We start from the raw sequence: 13,814 nt of genomic DNA on the forward strand, positions 1-13,814 counted from the left end.
CTTCTGAATACAAATCCTAGCAGTTTTGGTGAACTGAGACACTCCTTTTTTCACAACTGAAATGTTTTCTTATAACTATTTCTTATAACTATTTTGTGACCTTATGGGACATTCTGAACGTCAACTGCAATCAAACTTGCCCAAATCCCCCTTAAGCTCCAAAACAAAGTAAAAAATGAGGCAAAGTTCTGTTCTCCTTCCAAATAGCACATACAGTGACTGCAAAGACAGTGTAAAACACTGCTAACTTTCTCAGTGAGTATAAAAAGTGCTGAGCAAGGAGAATCAGGTCTTTTAGAGCTTCTTGTAGTACCATCATCTGAGGTGAATACCTAGAGAGTTTTTTAAAAACCAACCAAACAAAACGCCACTAAAACTGCTGGCATTTTAAGCACCTCTGTAAATAACAAAAGCAACACAGGGCAAAGTTAGGGCTGCCAGATTATAGGTCTTATATACATATATATATTTATTATATATATATATTAGATTCACACATTATATATTATATACACATTATCATGACTATTCTGCTTTCAGTCATATCCTTATTTAAATAAGATTTTTACATGAGCTTTCACTCTCCCAACCTGTAACTACAGAAAATAGGGAAGAAACTACGGCAGCGACCAAGAATATTACACTTACTATTTATTCCATTACACCAGAGATAGGTGATCCCAAATACGATGACAATAGCTGTAGCATATGTGTAGCACTTTTAAGAAGGTTAAAATATTTCATGGCATTTCCTTTAGTAGGACATCTTGATCCTACAGTCATTTAGACTCCACCTGTTTTCTACTTGTGATTTGGTAATTTATAATTATAGTGAGCTGATATGCATACACACCCCATCTAAAATGGTGTTGCAGATCACTGCCCTCTGTGTACATATACATGAGATAATTTATTAGCCAGAACATGTGGCTCCAGGCAGCCTGGTCTAGTGGTTGGTGACCCTGCCCATTACAGGGGGTTGAAACTAGATGATCTTTGAGGTCCTTTCCAACCCAGGCCATTCTATGATTATATGATTTGCAGTTACTTGATGTAACAGTCTAGATTATTTAAGAATAAACGTGATCTTGTTCCACTCTTCAAAAGAGGAGAAACAGAATTTAGGATCAACAACCACAGCCATGAAGCCTGTAACTCCCAAAACTGACTGGACTAGTTGCATTTCCTTGTTTTTGGGGTGCCTGCTGAATTCCAGTGTCTGTGCTGTTAAAAACTCTCACTGCACGTTTTTAGCTTTATTCTTCAGACATAAAATAAAGAAGCCTGCTTATTTCTTTTAGTAAAAGATGAGCCTCACGGAACCCAGTTTTGGAGTTTTAAGTAAAAAGGATCATGTATTCACAGACATGCAATATTATCACTATCAGCTTAACTGAGAAGTAGTATCAGAAGAAGTTTTTTTTGCTTTTACATCTGCTTTGACAAAATGAGGTAGACTATTGACTCAGGTTCTGCCACTCTGAACCTCTTAACTCTCATAATACTTGAATTATGTCTCTGAAAGACTTTGCAAATGTAATCCTATTGTTGGCCCATACATAGAATTTTTTATTCAAAAGCATATATTTTATGAAGGACAATAACAATTGCTGGAAAACCAAATCCACCAGAGAGAAAAACATGTAGATGAGGGCAGAGGGGTAAACACTACATATACAGTCACACACCATTTTAGAAGCACCTCAGCAACTCATGAGCACTTTCAGAGGAGCTGGAAATCATTACTGAAGCTTGAATTCCACTGAACGAAAACAGAAGTCAGTCTCCAAATCGAGCATTCACTACACTTCCTTTTCACACAGTTCTTTGTTTAAAACTCCAGTTGTAACCAAAAAAATATTGCACATGGCTAGAGAAACAAGGAAAAGAATGGTCTCACTTGAATCTCTTCTGTCCTATTTTTTTTTTATCTTTTCCATGATGATTTATCTGCTTTTCTCATTCCATCTAAATGCCTTCTACGTCACCTGTTTCCATATGACATTTTTGTTACCTTCTGCAGTTTTAATTATTTTATTCTCTACAACTAATATAAATTAAAAATATATATATGCAAAATATGCAATGTATGTTCTCTATAACAACTCTCATGCTGCTTATTAGAAAAATATTCAAATACATCCTATATGTTTCTAAAGTGTCCTTTTTGTGTAATCTCCTAAGAGAATCACTGGAACTAATCTCACAAAGAAGAGAATAAAACCTGTGTGAGATTACTTCAGACCTTACAAATATCAAAGAGCACCAAGTAGAAAGTGAAATAGATATAGTATTTGTAATTCCATTACTGAGGCACAGAGAAGGAAGATTTAAATAATTTATTTTTCTTTTCACAGTGGGGAAAAAAAAAAAAAAGCATGTCAACAAAGCCCGATTTAAACTACGGTGGCAAATGTCACAGCCATCTAGTAAAGTACAGTCACAGCCTTGAAATGATACTGAGACACTTTTGTGCCTCTAAAAGCAATTAGCTCTTTAAAAGCACTAGCTCTTACCATGTTAAAGGACCTGCTAATTAGACCTATAACCCTGTTAGTTACTAATGTAAGACCTACAGTACTATTCAGTAATTTTGTTTGTGCTTGAAGGAAGTTGGCACACATTTATGTTAATTTATCACAGTGTAATCCTTAAATTCAGAATAAATTGTAATGAATTTGTATGAGCATTCCTAACCAGCAGACATGAAAATCCTGCAAGAGTCTCAACACATTTTGTAAGGGAACTGTTCTCATTACCCAAACAAACCAATAAAGACCCACTAAGACCAAGCAGAGCAATGCTTTTGCACAAGCTGGAAGAGACAGGAGAGTAGGAAGCAGAGCTGCCTACAGAAAGAGCTGTGGAGGGAAGCACATTGATTCAATGGCCCAGTAAACACAGATATTCTGGTGGTAGTTTCGGTTCAAGTATCAGGAAGATGTTTGCAACAGTGACTCTGAGGCCAAAGGACATCAACTTAAGAAGCGGCCACAGTCGTGTCATCTACTCTTGGAGAAGCTGACACAAAGAAAAGCTGCATACATTGCTGCATAAGGGAGATCTGCTCTGTGCCATGCTGAAAGAGACACAGCAAAAGCAGAGGACAGCGCAGGTTTGCCCTGATCCAGCTATGTCCTTCATACAGCCCCACCCCAAAAATCCACCACACAAAGGAGACAGCAGAAAAATCTGGCCATCTCATCAGAAGAGGTTGAAAATGGCACCCACACACAATTCTTCCATTTTATCTTCAAGGGCAACTGCTAATGCCATGACTCTGTAGAGCCTTTGCAACTTCTCCTTGCCTACTAAATTCTTTTTTCTAAGCTAAGATTCTCAGAGAATATTTGATCCAGATAAACCGTAGGCAGCTCTCTTTGTTATGCACACTAATGAGCACTTCCAAAGGCTCAGTGTCCTATGACCCAGCTGGAACCCCACTAAATAGAACAAAACTACACTAATATGTTCCCTCCCACCTCATATTTCTGGTAGTCTTTACATGTCAGTAGACAAATAAGGAAACAGGAAGCTACTCAGAAGCACAGATTCTGTCCTACCTCTGCCATTGCTATCATTCGTGTTTCCCAAATACTGGCAGAGAAGATATAAAAAAGTTCATTTTTTCAACCGAGCTCCCTGCAAAGCTTTAGTGGTTCTTCTATGAATAAAAATGTCTTTTCAGCTACAAAGTATACAGATGTACAGCTACCAATTTGGATATACAAATGCTTTCATGAGCAAGTTTGGAAACTAGTGGTAGCTTGTCATAAAAGCCTGGTCTGTAATTTAAGAGCTCCAGCTGCTCAGTTGTTTCACTCTCACTGCTTAGGAAAACTTTCCACAAGTGATGGAAATGTCCTTTAATCTAGTACAGAGATGATACTGTAGAAGAAATGACAGGTTTTCCAGTCCTGGTTCTTGAGGAACAACAGGGAGTAATTAGCTAGAGTAATTCATCTGTTCTCAGTTTGGGTCTCCTTTTCTAGGATCCTCAGCCACTTAATGACTACCACAGTATCCACAGCTGTGCTACCAACAAGGTGTGGATATCAGAACTTGAACACTGTGACAGAACTTCCACCAATAAGGAATGAAAAGAAGTTTTGCTTTGTTCCAGAAGAGGAGAAAAACAATGAGAACATAACACAAAATAAATGATAAAGAAACAAAAACCAAAAAGAAACAAACACTTGAAAAGAAGAAAGAGCAAACAGAAAACATGCAGAAGACAAAGTAAATAACCAATTATTTAATAGAACTAGGTGTTCAAAATAAAAAACAAACCCTACAAAACAATCCCATATGTTAGCTGATCTAGTATTTTTCTCATGTAATCCTTGCTTTTCTTGCTTCCTCCAATAGCACTACATTTTGTTTTTCCTTACTCTTAAATCTGATTCTTGTTGGGACCAGCAGACTCTTCCATGTGGGCACAATAAGTTCACCAAAACTGAACACCACCACAGAAGACCACTGTTACATTCTAAGAATGCAAGAAGAAACAGACAAAGCTAGATCGAAACAGAGGGCTGGTAGTCATAGCATACAAAGGCTGCTTGCTCTGCAGCTGAGAAAAAAAAGAAAAGCTTTAAGAATTATAGAAATGGAAGAAAAAATTGCTGGAAAAAGAGCTCTTACAGTACATTAAACTAAATTCACTGGAATGAAGACATAAACAAAGCCACAAGAATTCGGGGACTTAAGTAGTGCTATTAAATATATATATATATGTAATGTTTTAGATACTGAAATGATAATTCTTAATAAAAATTTAGGAAAATTGCTTATTTTTCCTTCCTAACTGACACTCCTTTCTTTAGCAATATCTTACAAACATGAGAGATAACAGTTTCTAAACCACCATGTCAGTAGTTCATACGTTTTTTCAGCTCATTCTCTATGTTATAGACATATATACATACATATGTTGTTTTAAAAAGTTGCCAGTCTATTTCACAAGATGGCAATCAGTTATATAAAGCAACACTGTAACGAAGCACCAATCAGCTTTTTCACAGACGGATCACAGACATTATCCATGTGTCTTACCCTGCATAGCCCAACACAACACTTGAGTTTAAGGGCAGCCAAAAAAAAAAAAGAAAACAAAGTGAAAAGTGACACGACACTCACTGTACTCTTTAAAATGACCCCATGTAGTTAGTGGTTAAAACCCTGACATCAACTTTAGATAACCCTGACTTCAACTTTAGGTGTAAATAATTTCCTCAGTAAAGGAAACACTCAGATGAGGCGTAATCCATATGCCAATGCTTCTATAAACTCCTATTTTCTTTTGCCATACGTGCACACTGTGTGTAAAGAAGAACAAAAACAATGTTAAGTACTGTTGAGTGCTACTCAACTGTTAGTGACAGGACCAATTTCCCAATGCCAGACATCTTCAAATTATGAAGCGCATCTTCAACAAGCAAATACCAGATATTTTTATACCTGATCACATGTGAACAGGAAAAAAAAAATTCAATGCATGCAGTATTAAGTGCTATGCGAAAACTCCATTCCAATTAATTTGAAAACATCAAATTATGTCAGTGGCAAAAGCTTGCAATTTAAGGAACGGAAAGGGAGGAAAGATAGCCAGCCTGAATGAGCAGCCAAGAGCCTGGCTGAAGGCTCCCATTACATTTTAGGTGGAAGCTCAGATTATAATACGCTGTCTGAAGAGCTGGAAAGGACTGTCATGTAAAATTGCATATGTTGAATCAGTGCTTATTGTCCTGCCACACCCTGCCCTGTTTCTCACTGGTGTGGCCCTGTGCAGAGGTTCTGATTGACAGTCTGGCTCCAGCTGCTTTTCTCACCCTAACAGCCAGCACCCAGCTCTCACCAGCTAAGTAGCTGTAGCTCCCTTAGCACACTCTTCAAAACTATTCAACAGCAACTCAGTTTGTTCCTTATCTGTATTTCAGAGATTAAACACCTACATATATTGAAATTGAAACTTCTAGACAGAAATTATGGCAGTCCATATTGAGGTCTGTGTTTAATGAAATATCTATCAAATAATTCTGCAAATGAATAGTAAGTGAAAACATACAAGTGAATGTGTACCTTACACTCACTAAGAGAGGATGACTAAGCTTAAACAATCACTTTAAAAGTTCAAAAAACTAAATATTGTGATCACTCTGATTTTAATATCATATATTTTCATAAGCTGTGTTCTGATTTGAAGTACAAAGTGCCAAATACTAGCTTCCACAGCTTGAAGCTCATAAAGTTTATGGAAAAATTTATGAACGCTTCCTCCTGTCAAGGAGAAAAAAGACCACATATTTATTTTTCTATGTTTTTACCTCAAAGAAGAACAAGTACCACAGTGCAAATATCCTTCTCTGAAAGAAAAAGGTAGGAAGAATTTGGGTCACTGGACAGCTGCTTTGACATTTTAATTAGTACATAATATTTCAGTGACATTTGCGTAATCTTTTACTATTTAACTCCTTTAGTCTCTTTTACCCTTAAAACATTACTGCAATGAAAAGTTAGGCTGTGTTCCTAATAGTAAACCAAATGCATGACTCTGACTACACATCAAAGCACTATCACAAATAAGAAGTACTTTGTGCGTACTATGAAACTAAGGTGATGTTTGTGGTGCAAAGTTCAGAGCAAAGAAAGGTGTGTTTAAACAAAGCATCAATTAGCAAGCTTTCACAAGCTTATCAATCAACAAACAATTATAATTTAGAAGCTGCAATGGACCTCATTATAGTACACTGGAATCAAAGTTGGGCTTTTGTTTCTTTTTGTGAAGCACGCTGTTCTATGCAGTTAGTCATGGAGAGCTTGCTTTGCCTTCATTATGACTCCGAAATAAGTGCAAGTGCTCCACGGTATTCCTCACCAGAGAATGCCACTGGATCCCAAGGATCTCTTTTCACAATCAACATGCCTTTTACAGCTAGAAGACACGCACTCTACTGAATCACTGAATGGTCTGAGTATGGACAAAATTAGCCAGAAATACAGCCTACACTCAGAGTGGCTGCTAAAGTCCAAACTGCTCCTGAATTGGCTAAGAATCCGTCAGTACAAAGCTAAGTCATCAAATACTTTTTAACAAACTTGAGCCAATAAATTTATATTATAACAGACCAATCTCTTAAAGAATGTGGTCATAGTCAGTACTGGGACTCATAAAAATGAATGATCTTGACAAATCATGGCTACATAATAATCACATTAAGCTGACACAGATGAAGGTTGCTGCCAGTGAGAGCTGTCAAATCTTTCCTCTCCTGTGGGCCCCCATTACTTTTGTCGTGTCAGTATCATCACTGCCATTGCTTGCTGAGCCAGATGAAGAAACCAATATGTCTGAAAACAACATTTGCAAAAAACAAACAAACAAACCTACTGACAGAGGGATTCTTTTCTTTATGCAGCTCAACCTAGTTCAATGAGATCAGAAATGCCAATGACAGGACAAGAAAACTGTGTAGGTGAGAGGTGGAATCAAACTCCACTTACAGTGATGTCCCCACTCCTTGCAACCTCCATTCATCTTAGCCTAATTTGACCATAGCCTATACCTACTGTCACTGCACGTCAAAATTTCTGCTGGTTTGAGCTCTAGAAGGCTTCTGAAATGAAAAGAAAAAGTTTCAGGAAATAGTGTGCACCTCTCCTCTGAGAGATGCTCTAGCTCTATCTCAACAGAACAAAAAGATATCCCTCAAGGCTACCTGAAATATGAGGACAATACAGCTAAGTCATGAGAACTATTTTAGTAGGACACAAATGTTCATCGTCTGCAAACACAGCTGATAGAAAGGACTTTTCCCAAAAAGCAATGCTATCTAATTGTGGCAAAGAAAACAATGTGGTAAGGCTCTAGAAGCTATACAATGAATGTTGTTTGATCTATCATTCTCTTGGCACTCATATGGCCAAGAGAGAAAGCACTTTCCATTAGCCCGTGGTAACCACAGCTTTGGTCTCCCACTATGACTGCCAAATGAGTAATGACTGTGTAGGTGACAGTGTTGACCAGTACTCCCTTGCTATTCAGCAGCTGAGGCTTTCAGTTACTGCTCCAAGCTCCTTGCTTTCTATCTAGGATCACAGACTCATAACCATGGCTATAACCACAATCACTATATTGTAAAATATATGTATATTGTATAATATTATACATATTATACTATATAATATATAATATATAATATATACTATATTGTATAATATATAATTCCCACTACGTGGGAAATTACAAGCATAACAGAGCTTCCTGATCCATTTGTCCAGTTGAAATATAGCCATGCACTCCCTCAGATAAGTCACAAACCTCACCATTACCTCCCAATATAGTATACTTCTGGACCTCGATGACATAATTTAATATAGGCAGAGAATTTCTAAGAGGGAATATTTCAATACTGGCCTCAAGTCCAAACAGCTATTGTTCTTGCAGTGACATGGCAATTGGATAAAAACAAACAACAGATCAAAAACAGTAAAAAATATGTTTAAAAAAAAAAAAAAGGTACTTTAAATGTCACACATTAAATACTGACAAAACAATTCTCACCTATTCACTTCAGTATGTAAGTATTCCCCGGGTTTTCAAATAGGAAAGTGAAGTCAAAGTATATGACTTCCCCTTGCCCACGCAAAAACTGCCAGGGTGGCTTTGGGACTGGTGGACAGGAAGAAGACTGGGATGCTGCAGGAAGCAGGGCAAGGAACAGCTTTCCAGAACAAAGCAGGACTTGGAACAGATGATCATCAGAGAAGGTACAACCAATTAACTGACTGTTGCTGTTTTCACTTTCATACTGTTGTGATAGATGACAGCATGAAACAACAACCAAAGAGTAAGCGCACAGCTTCAGCTTTTGCTGATGTGTTAATTTATTACACTGTTTGGAATATCACCAAAACTACCTCAGAAAATAGTGGCTAAAATTGTACTTTATGAAATAGGTCAAGTCAGTTTTAATTTTTACATGGCCACACTTTAAAGTAGAGAGAGAGAAAAAAAAAAAAAAAAAAAAAAAAAAACAACCTTTTTTTTCCCTGTTTGGCTAGAAATATTTAAATTCCCTGCCTGTACATGATCATTTTGAGATCAAGATTCCAAGGCAGAGATAGGTTCACTGAAAAACAAGCAGTCCTCACAAAACAGCCCATTGTCACATTGAAAATACTCAAGGCTTACTAGTGTGGAATTTTTCATCCTAGTCTTGTTCATTTACTGAGGAGTACAAAGTGACAGTCAGTGACCCATACACAACCGGAATCTGCAATACCACTCACAGGAGTAACTTCTCTGTATCAGTGACTGGAATTATGGCCACAGTTCAGCTGTAGTATTCTGATTTGTACAAGAAAAAAAAAAAAAATGAAAGCAGATACTGAGTAACTCTAGTAAAAAAGAGCAATGACTGAGCTGGGCACACGCACTGCAGACGAGGCTGAAGCATGTACCAACAGCCTTTAGAACCACCCAGCTTCATCCTTTCTGGGGACAGCTATGAAACAAAAGTATCAGCAGTAACAACTGATTATTAACATGTCTTAACTGAGTGCCAACATCAGCAGGCAGAAAAGGCCATTGGTCTTTTTCTAGACCAAATCCATCAGCCCCGCTCTTCAAAGAATAAGTTACAGAAACAAAAAAAAAAAAATTAATTTGATGCCACATCTAGAATTAATGTTGAAGTTCAGATTTACAAGATTCCCACAGTACTCTGTTCTGCAGGTCAGTTGCTTTCTAGCTCTGCACAAGGTTTACATGCTTAGAACAGCACATCTAGCAATGTCTTGTATTATGCTCTTCATCATCTAGATTTGTGCACACTTGAGAAAGTCCTTAATTAAAACGCTCAAAAGGCCCTTATGTTTCACATTCCTTATAGCTAGACAAGCATGTCGTCTCATTCTCCGTATGTTGTTAAAATAAAAAAGAAAGCCAGTGCACAGAGAGCCCTGATTTTCCTCTGCTATGCAGTTCCACTGATTCAGCACAGATACTCTCATTGAGACCTACTTAAGGGCCTGACTGAGAGTAGAACTGAATAGGCTATTTTCACTGATAGCAAAGGGCGTTAAATCCAATCTTCATCCATGACACAGAATGATCTAGGTCAGTTAGTGAACTGAGCTTATTGAAATAATGTTGTTTTATAACACTGACAGATGATAAACGGATATCTAAGTGCAAGAACCAGTGACCATGTCTGTACAGCAAGGACAGCCCTGATGAAGAGCTCAGGCAGAGCAGAAGGGAGATGCAACTCGAAGAGACAGGATCCTTAGAAAAACAAGTGTGCCTGCAGTTTATACAGCTGAATGAGGGGCAAACTAGCAGCACAAAAGTGATTTTAGTTGTGCGAATGACCACTCATGAGACTGACATTGAAGTATTCCAAGTAATTCAGGCTGGGAGGCGGAGGCAGAATAATAGGAAAGAAGGATGTGTAAAGAAGGATGCTGAAAATTGGAGGAAGAAAAGAAAAAAGTCACACACACACATGTTAAAAAAAAAAATAAAAAAATCTTTAGACTGAAGGAACATAGAGAATAAAAAACAATTATTCATTCAAGCTACCAAAATAAAATTGTGCAGCAGCTCAACAATAGGCTAAATGACAGTAGGAGGTCTTCATTGGTGTTTGCTGTGTTTTTCCAAAGGCAGAAGCCAGCTAAATTCAAAGACAAAATAAAGTGCAAAATGAGGAAGGGGAAACCAGAGAAGGCAGGAATTTGGAATCAGGGAAGCTGGAAATAGTGGGCTACTGCATTGTGCTGTCTGTAGATCAAGTTACTGGGATTAATACAGTGGTAACTAAGCAACATGGTAGGGGTCTGCAGTACACTATATATTTATACACACATACAGCACAAAAGACACAAAAACTATTTTAACAAAAACTTAGCACACTGTTGCCTATTAGCTCTATTCTACTACACTGACAATAAACACAATACACATTCAAATTATAATACAATAAACATTCAAATTAGCAGGCAAATTCAAGGCAGGAAAGATCTGCGTTCATATAGACTATAGACGTTCATATATTTATAGTTCATATAAACTCAGTAGAAAGAAAATTGCTATGATTTTTATGAAGTCAGCTGTAATACGATAGATCTTTGCTCTGCATAAGCAAAACAACACACAGCAGGTACTGTGCTAAGCCACCCATACTGGTGTCATGGCAGACAGGTTACAGGGGGTAGGAACAACAAATGCTGAGATGACATATATGTGGAAAATCCAAAATCTGTGCTGTACAAACAGATTGCAAAAGAAAGTGGAGAAGGCTCCATCACAACACATCAGTTGCTGCTTCCATACTTAGAATCACATGCATCTCTCACTGTGCTTTAGTTCTTTGTACTGGATTTCAACTCCAAGAGCAAGCCATCGGTGGGGAAAGAGAGGGAAAGAAATTAGAGCTTTTCTCTCTGAAGGAATGAAAATGGAAATTGCCCTTCACAGAAGATATGAATTCCTGTTCACTACTAGATTTCTTTTTAGGTTGATCCACTCTGTTCCACTGCCACGCATTGCCCACCTTCTGCTGACATCTCCCAAATTCACATGAGTTCAGCAGCAAAGCAATACAGTGAATCTCAGAGACCTCGGATGCTAGCTGGCAGGTGTCATTTGACAGAGGAGATCCGAGGAGGTGGCAAACTTCTCTTTTACAGTAGCCAAGGGTTACAGCACTCTTTCCAGAACTAGTCTGGGTTTTAGTTCCATCTAAAGGAAACTGAGCTTGTTGTTCTCATTTTGCAAGTGAGTGTCAGCAAACCAAATGCTATATTTAAATACAGCAAATAAGTGAGTGTGTGCATAAGTACATTGCCTCTGGAGAAGAGCTACATTCTAGTCTTTACAAAGTACTGATGTCCTTCTTAACAAGTCACTAGCAATATAAAGACACACAGGACCTCTGGGAGTACATGATGTTAAAATGGCACTAACTTGCAAAGCTGCAGAACTCAAATTGGTCTTCCGCAGTAATTACATGAAGTGGCAACAAAAGCACACATGCTGGCTGCTGGTGAGAAAGCACAGGGACTCTTTGGAAGCATACAGGGAGGCTGTGACTCACATGACAGTTTGGAGCAGAGAAGGAAATAATGCAGAACTGCAGCCTATGAGATACAACAAAGATGGGAGAGAAAAGCAAAGCAAACTCCCAGTGGCCGTCACATTTAAACACATTTAAGTATAACTCATTTTGCCCTCTTAAGCTGGGCTCTCGAAGATGTACTGTAGCAGAAATTTATTTTCCTTGCACATTGGTATGTATACATTTAGTTCCACATGCATCTAGTTGCTTGCAGTTTTGTTATATTTTATTTCCCATCTGTTGGACACTCCAGTCTTGGTGTTATAACCATATAATCATTTGAACAATATTTTTACTTCCATACATATATATACACACTGGTTCTTGAACAGAAATAGCCCTGCAGAGGACTGTCTGGATTCAGTTGCCTAAGGATAAGCACACGCAGCCCTATGAAAAGACTGTTATTATCTAAAACGTCTGCATGTAGCTGGCAAATATGACATAGGACCTGCAGCTTTCTGCCACAGTAGATGAGGCAAAAACCCTAGCAAGGAACCTAAATGGCAATGGATGTCTATGCTTCGGTAAATGAACTTCATGTTTCACATGAGGCTTACATGCCTACAAGGGCCAAAAAAGCCACTGAAACAGTCATGGGTTACAAGTTACTTGACGTACTCTTCTTTTCTACAGTTCATTTAACACCAAGCAGTTCCATGGGAAAAATCAAGAAAAATGACGTGTAGGTAGAACATCACAATGAAAAGGAGGTAACATAAATATGCAAGCAGCAAAGCAGCCAATAAATATAGGGATAGTGGATCTTATAGCTTAAAGCTGAGAAGTGAGAAAACGGAAGTATCGTGGAAGGATACTATTACCAGGTAACCTACCCCTGTGATTTCACTAAAGAAATTCCTAGTTAAATACTTGGTACAACACAGAAGTGACCCATAATCAACATCTAAAATGTATTATATTCTTTTAACCATTAATTTGACATAAACTGTAAAGTTATATTCCAAAATCAGCTTTGATGCTATTCTGTGCATCAACACTGTCAAGGCAATATTGCTGAACTGTCACACTTCAAAGTGAACACATGGAGGTTTTTCTAGATTTTAGCTTGATGAGCCAATGATAAGGCAAGCCTTTCCCAAAGGCAGAACTTCACAGGCTCACTGTGCCTTTAAAGGGCCAAAACAGAATAGTGAAGTGATCTATTAGATCAGTGAAACTGCAGTCTCATCTAGCAAAACTCCCCATGCCTGAAGGAAAAAACAAATGGTTTGGAAGCACAACCCTTTCCGAAGATGGGCTTTATGTGGAGCACAGACAACACATCACTTTATTCAGGATGCACCAGTGCCACACTTCTCCAACATTCAGAAAACAGTATAATCTCCAATATTAATTGTTTTGAATGTACTTGAAAATAAGAATTCAGCATAGGTTGGCTGCTTGTCTTTCCAAAAGGGTTGCTTCGCTACAATACAAACATGTGGAAATCCCCTGCCCTACACAGTTTTAACTTACACATTTCTACGTTACGATTAAGAAGATCACATCTCACATTTGTTCCTCTGCACACTCTCCATGTGTACTGCCCAACCAGAATAATTTATGCACGATCACTGCACACTGCAGACCGACAGTGCATGTTAAGACCCAACATGCAGTTAAGACAACAGTAGAAGCTACAGCAGAGTTGACAGTAGCATCACTGAAGAGGAAGAGAGTCTCAGAAAG

General features: G+C 38.0%; 1 protein-coding gene across 3 annotated transcripts in view; it reads right to left on the minus strand.

Annotated features, from left to right (window-relative positions):
• The window catches only part of ARHGAP18 (Rho GTPase activating protein 18), an 84,753-nt gene that overhangs the window by 45,156 nt on the left and 25,783 nt on the right, over positions 1-13,814 (minus strand). The gene's annotated exons all lie outside the window — the stretch shown is intronic.

The sequence above is a fragment of the Tympanuchus pallidicinctus genome, unplaced genomic scaffold (genome assembly GCF_026119805.1).
Source record: "Tympanuchus pallidicinctus isolate F22 unplaced genomic scaffold, pur_lepc_1.0 scaffold1, whole genome shotgun sequence".
Taxonomy (NCBI): domain Eukaryota; kingdom Metazoa; phylum Chordata; class Aves; order Galliformes; family Phasianidae; genus Tympanuchus; species Tympanuchus pallidicinctus.